At 38.1% G+C, this 6,701-nt stretch overlaps 1 non-coding gene across 1 annotated transcript; it reads left to right on the top strand.

Moving 5' to 3' along the window:
• Positions 1–6,385: 6,385 nt before the first annotated feature.
• LOC112998266 (small nucleolar RNA R71) lies at positions 6,386–6,492 on the top strand. Its single transcript, XR_003263302.1, has one exon. It is a non-coding gene; the product is annotated as a small nucleolar RNA R71 (small nucleolar RNA).
• The last annotated feature ends 209 nt before the right edge of the window (positions 6,493–6,701 follow it).

The raw sequence follows: 6,701 nt of genomic DNA, 5'->3' as shown, positions 1-6,701 counted from the left end.
ATCAAAACTCGCTTTACACAAAGAAATGAGATCAATGATGGTAGAAGAATGAAGATGAAGATGCAAAAAATAAGAGTGGACCCTAAGGGTACATAGAATGAATTCAGAACTTCAAAAATAAAAACTAATCGGTTGATGAACGAAGAACGATGAAGAACGAACGAAGAACGATCAAGGAATCGAACACAAAAACGTCTCGAAAGAGCCTCGGCCTCGTTTTTCTTCTTCTTTCTCCTTCCTCTCATGAATTTTACTCAAAATCTCTCAATATATGATGTTGGACCCTTCTCCTCAACCCCCTTATGCCTATTTATAGAAAATGAGGGGTGGATGTTGCACAGCAGCTCGCCCTGGCGAGCTGCTTACTTCCTCCAAAAGTAACCTTGCTCACCCAGGCGAGCTGGTTACTTCAGCCTTAAGCTTTCTAGTGGGCCCAGGGGCTGAAAAATGCCCCAAAGATGACCATTTTGCCCTCTTTTTTGGGTATTTTACATATTTCCTTCCGAAACATCGAAAAACCTTACATGTTGCGCAGAAATTGGTGTTAAGCAGCTTAATTCGGCTGACAAGAATCTAAATGTTTGCAAATGATCGTCCCTAGACGAAATTAGGGTATGATAGTTGTCCCTTTTTACTTATCTTTTATTGGAAATAAAAGGGAAGTAAAGATAAAGACATTAATTTCGTTCGAGCGATCTCACGATCCGACCGACCACTAGCGAAAGCCCTAATAGCGAAACCTGTCAAACGAAGGATTATAAAAGGCATAAGGTATATCAGCAAAAGACCTTGAAGTCTTGCAAAGTAAAGGGGGACATTAAAGTCTCAACAGAAGACCCTGATAGTCTTTGAAACCAAAGACTCTAATGTTCTTCGAAAAAATGAAAAGGGCGGAAGACATTGATAGTCTCCACAAGACAACAGACTTTGATAGCCTTGGAAAAGTAAAGAAAGCAGATGACCATGATTGTCTCTGCATGACGACAGACTTTGATAGTCTTGAAATTGTAAAGAAAGCAGATGACCATGATTGTCTCCGCAAGCCAACGGACTTGATAGTCTCTGAGGCAAAGAAGACTATGATGTAGAAGTAAGGCTTCATGGTGAATGTGATTCAAAGGTGTTTTGATTATAACAATATGACAAAGGTGATGAACAAAAAGCTCAAAGATCAAAGAACAACTCAAGTGAATCAAATAACATCTCAAGTGAATCAAGAACAAGTCAAGAGTTCAAGAAAAGAATCAAGAAAAATTCAAGACTCAAGAAGAAAGCCTAGAATCAAGAATCAAGATTCAAGGTTCAAGATCTCAAGAATCAAGATCAAGATTCAAGACTCAAGATTCAAGAATAAAGAAAAGACTCAATCAAGATAAGTATTAAAAAGTTTTTCAAAACTTTGAATAGCACATGAGTTTTTGACAAAACCTTTTCCCAAAGAGTTTTTACTCTCTGGTAATCGATTACCATATTGTTGTAATCGATTACCAGTAGCAAAAATGAGTTTGAAAAAGTTTTCAAACTGAATTTACAACGTTCCAATTATTTTCAAAAAGCTGTAATCAATTACAATGTTTTGGTAATTGATTACCAGTGCCCTTGAACGTTGAAATTCAAATTCAAAAGTGAAGAGTCACATCCTTTCACTTAAAAGCTTTGTGTAATCGATTACACTAATTTGGTAATCGATTACCAGTGACTGTTTCTGAAAAAATCAAAAGATGTAACTCTTCAAAAGGCTTTTGACTTTTTCAAATTGGTTTTAAGTTTTTCTAAAAGTTATAACTCTCCTAAATGGTCTTCTTGACCAGACATGAAGAGTCTATAAAAGCAAGGCTTTGTTTTGCATTTTAATTCATTCCTTCACACTTTACTTTTCATACAATCCTTTATAAGCCTTCAATCTCTTTGAACTTCTTCTTCTTCTTCTTCTTTGTACCAAAAGCTTTCTAAAGTTTTATGGTTTTCCAAACCTTGAAAACTTGTGCTATTCATCTTTTCATTCTCTTCTCCCTTTGCCAAAAAAAATTCGCCAAGGACTAACCGCCTGAATTCTTTTTGTGTCTCTCTTCTCCCTTTTCCAAAAGAACAAAAAACTAACTGCCTAAATTATTTTGTGTCTCCCTTCTCCCTTGTCAAAGAATTCTTTTGATTCTTCCCATCCCCTTATGCAAAAGTGTTCAAAGGACTAACCGCCTGAGAATTCTTTTGTATCCCCATTCACAAAGTATCAAAGGTTTAACAGCCTGAGATCTTTGTCTCAACACATTGGAGGGTACATCCATTGTGGTACAAGTAGAGGGTACATCTACTTGGGTTTGACTGAGAACAAGAGAGGGTACATCTCTTGTGGATCAGTTCTAGTGGAGGATACATCCACTAGGTTCAAAGAGAACAAGGGAGGGTACATCCCTTATGGATCTTTGCTTGTAAAAGTATTTTTACAAGGTTGAAAGAAATCTCAAGGACCGCATGTCGCTTGGGGACTGGATGTAGGCACGGGTTGTTGCCGACCCAGTATAAAAACTCTTGTGTGTTTGTTTCCTTCTTCCTTACTCTTTTACTTTCCGCTGCGCATTTAATTTCCGCTTTTAATTTCTGTTAAGTTTCTCTTCTACTCCTCATTCTCTTAACAATTTAGTAAAAGCCTTAAAATAGTAATTTTTTAATTAGTAAAGGTTTAGGAATAATTAATTCAACCCCCCTTCTTAATTATTCTGAGGCCACTCGATCCAACATATGATAGTCTTGGTTGAAAGACATTGAAGTCTTCGAAAAGAGGCAGATGACCTTGATTGTCTCTGTAGGCCAACGGACTTGACAGTCTCATAGGCAAAGAATACTGTGATAGTCTTGGTCGAAAGACATTGAAGTATTTGAAAAGAAGTAAATGACCTTGATTGTCTTTGTTGGCCAATGGACTTGATAGTCTCAGGGGAAAAGAAGACTGATGTCTCATTATTTTCTCCTATTTCTTACCCCTTTCTGTCACCATTTTAATTACCGATTAACCTTAATTGTCAAATTAATTATGCAGTTTTATCATTTGGGCCTACTTCACTAATTCTGTGTTTTAATTTAATTTCAGGAGAATTATACGCAATTGGGCTTGGATCCGGAATTGGGCTGAACCGGCTTGGACTTGAAGAGAGTAGACAATTTTATTTGTCGTCCATTTTTATTTTATTTCATTTTTGGGCTGTATTTTTGTAATTGGGCCACCAGACAATGGTGCAAAAAGGGTTAAGAAATAGGAGAAAATAATGGCACATCAAAACCCCCCATACTTAGCCTTTTGCACTCCTGGGCAAAATGAAATAAAGAACAAAATTCATGGATATCATAGAGAGACAGACAAAACATTTACATATTTCTCAATGAACATCAAGGAATGAAAGGAATGGGTAACATCTAACATGAAGAGATCCAAAGAGTCAAGACATTCGTGAAAATCATCCAAGCAACCCAATTATGGCATAATAGTTAATCAGCTCAATAATGACAATTGATAAAGCCTCAGAAGATATACACTCTATCTCTCAAGTGTCTAGGCTACTGTTTACTCTCGAAGCACCCATGAAAACAAACACCACATAGACTTGGCAAAATTCTAAAATTGACAAACAACTTGACAACACATGCATTTGAGGATCAAAAGTTCTTTAAAGGTTGTAATGGGGCCAAGGACAAGGTAGGAAAAAAATATGGAATAAGTAGCTGAATCCCAAAGGAATAGAGGAGCAATGGGGAATAAGTGGAAATTAAGCACAAGTAGTAAACCCAAATCCTCTAATATCAACAAAATCAATAAAGGCTCCCAAATCAAGTCCTCTTAACAAGACCTCATTTAACCAGAAAAACCATCAAGGAAACAATAGTGAGATTTACCTGCCAGGCATTCAAGCATCTGGTCAATGAATGGCAGTGGAAAATGGTCCTTTTTGGTAACCTGGTTCAGCCTCCTATAGTCGATGCATACTCTTCAACTGTTCTGCACCCGAGTAGGAATCAGCTCATCCTTCTCATTTTTTATCACAGTGAGGCCGGTTTTCTTCGGGACTACCTGGACGGGACTCACCCATTGGCTGTCAGAGATAGGATAAATGATTCCAGCTTGCAAAAGCTTGGTTACCTCCTTCTTCACTACATCAAGAATCACCGGGTTGAGTCTTCTCTATGGTTGTGTTACCGGTTTAGCCCCATCTTCTAAATTTATTCGATGCATACATGTGGATGGGCTTCTTATGCTTATTGAGAATTGATAACAGCTTCTTCTCTTGCTCATCAACAAGGGAGGCAGATATAATTACTGGAAAACTTTTGCTATCATCCAAGTAAGCATATTTTAAATTTGATGGCAGAGGCTTCAATTTTGGTGTGGATGGCTGGATAGTGGTGGAAAGAGATGGTTTCTCAGCCTGTACCTCATAAAGAAAGTCAGAGGTATGTGTACTTCCTGAAACATGGTTAGTTCTATCTGACTCTATAAAATCAATCTCAAGAGGTAAAACATCAGCAGACATGTAATCAATATCAAATTCAGATTCACTCTCAGCATCAAATTCAGACATATGATCAAGTACAAATTCAGATTCAATGCATGAAGAGTGACAGGCATGCAGATTAGAATGAAGATCAGTCATGTATTCATCAACAATATGGTCAATTATTTAACACGAAATACAGAAAGATCTTCAGATGGGTGTTTCATAGCATCAAGAATATTAAAATGAATAGTTATATCACCAAACTCCATAGATAGTGTGCCTGCATATACATCTATCTTAGTTCTAGTAGTTTTCATAAAAGGTCTGCCTAGAATGATAGGAACTGGTCCTTTAGAAAATCCCTCCTCCATATTTAAAATATGAAAATCAACAGGGAAAATCAGCTCACCAACTCTAATTAAGACATCCTCTATGAAACCAGCAGGATAGGGACACTTCTATTAGCTAAATGAATTACCACATCAGTTGACTGCAAAGGACCTAGAGATAGAGAATTAAAAATAGACAGAGGCATAACACTAACATAAGATCCTAAATCTAGCATGGCATTGTCAAATTTATTGTTCCCTATAATACAAGGTATGCTGAATGTACTTGGATCTTTACATTTTTCAGGGATTTGGGGAACAAATTTACCAATGAATGCGGAGACATTTCTGCCCATACTAATTCTATCAGTTCCTTTAAGCTTCTGCTTATTAGTGCATAGTTCCTTCAAGAATTTAGCATATCTTGGAATTTGCTTTATTGCATCCAGCAGAGGTATGTTTACCTCTACTTTCCTAAATGTTTCCAAGATCTCCTTCTCTGCCTCTTCCATTTTTTTGTTGGAAATTTCTCTTGGAGGGAATGGAAGAGGGATATGCTGATTCTCTTTAGATTCACCTGCATAGAAATTGTTAGGTAACTTACTCTTTAAATTTTTGTCATCATCTTTTTCTGGAGTAGAGTGAGGTTGGGCAGGTTCATTGGCGGATGAGGAAGATGCTACTGGTTGAGGTCCTTGACACTGCTTTCCTGACCTCAATGTAATGGCACTCACATTTTTGGGATTCTGGACAGATTGAGATGATAATTTATCAGAATTCTGGGACTGTTGTTGATTTAACTGTGTAGCCAACTGTCCCATCTGATTAGTTAAGCTCTAAATGGAGGCTTTGGTCTCTTGTTGAAACTGCATGTTTTGCATAGTCATTTGCCTCACAAGTTCTTCAAGGGAAGGTTGTAGAGGGGCCTCAACTGTTTGCTGTTTTTGGGGCCGTTGCTCTTGTTGCTGCTAGATTGATGGAGGAACGTATGGTCTGCTTGGGGCAGCAGCATTTTAAAAATAAGTCTGTTGTAAAGGATTCAACCATCTAAGGTTGGGATGATTCCTCCATCCGGGATTGTACCTGTTGTTGGAGAGGTCATAATTATTTTGTTGTGGCTGATTTTGCTTTTGAGGTTGAGGAGGTCTGTTGTAGATGTTTGCAGCATAAGCTTCAGGCTGTTCAATTGCTTCAGATTGTTGCACAGAAGGGCAAAGGTCTATGTGGTGGTCAACAGAGGAGCATAAACCACAGAGTCTGGCGACAGGTGTAGATTTCTAATTCATGGCCAGTTGGATTACCAGGTTAACCAAGGCATCTAGTTTACCTTCAAGCTTCTTAGTCTCACCTGATGAAGATGAATTTGTGGCTACTTCATGCACTCCTCTAGTGACAATAACATCATTTCTGACACTAAATTGCTGGGAGTTGGAAGCCATCTTCTCAATTAAATTTCTGGCTTCAGTAGGGGTCATGTCTCCAAGGACTCCACCACTAGCAGCATCTATCATACTTCTCTCTATGTTGATGAGTCCTTCATAAAAATATTGGAGAAGAAACTGCTCTGAAATCTGGTGGTGAGGGCAACTGACACATAATTTTTTAAATCTCTCCCAGTATTCATATAGGCTCTCTCCACTGAGTTGTCTAATACTTGAAATATCCTTTCTGATGGTCGTGGTCCTGGAAGCAGGGAAACTTTTTTATGAGAATACTCTCTTGAGGTCATCCCAGCTCGTGATGGACCTTGGAGCAAGGTAATATAGCCAGTCCTTTGCCACTTCCTCTAAAGAACGAAGAAAGGCCTTCAGAAATATGTGATCCTCCTGGACATCTGGTGGTTTCATGGTGGAGCAGACAATATGGAATTCTTTCAGATGCTTGT

Source organism: Glycine max, chromosome 10 (assembly GCF_000004515.6).
Source record: "Glycine max cultivar Williams 82 chromosome 10, Glycine_max_v4.0, whole genome shotgun sequence".
In the NCBI taxonomy this organism is placed as follows: domain Eukaryota; kingdom Viridiplantae; phylum Streptophyta; class Magnoliopsida; order Fabales; family Fabaceae; genus Glycine; species Glycine max.
The sequence above is the reverse complement of the archived record's forward strand: the minus strand, read 5'-3'. Positions and strand labels throughout refer to the sequence as shown.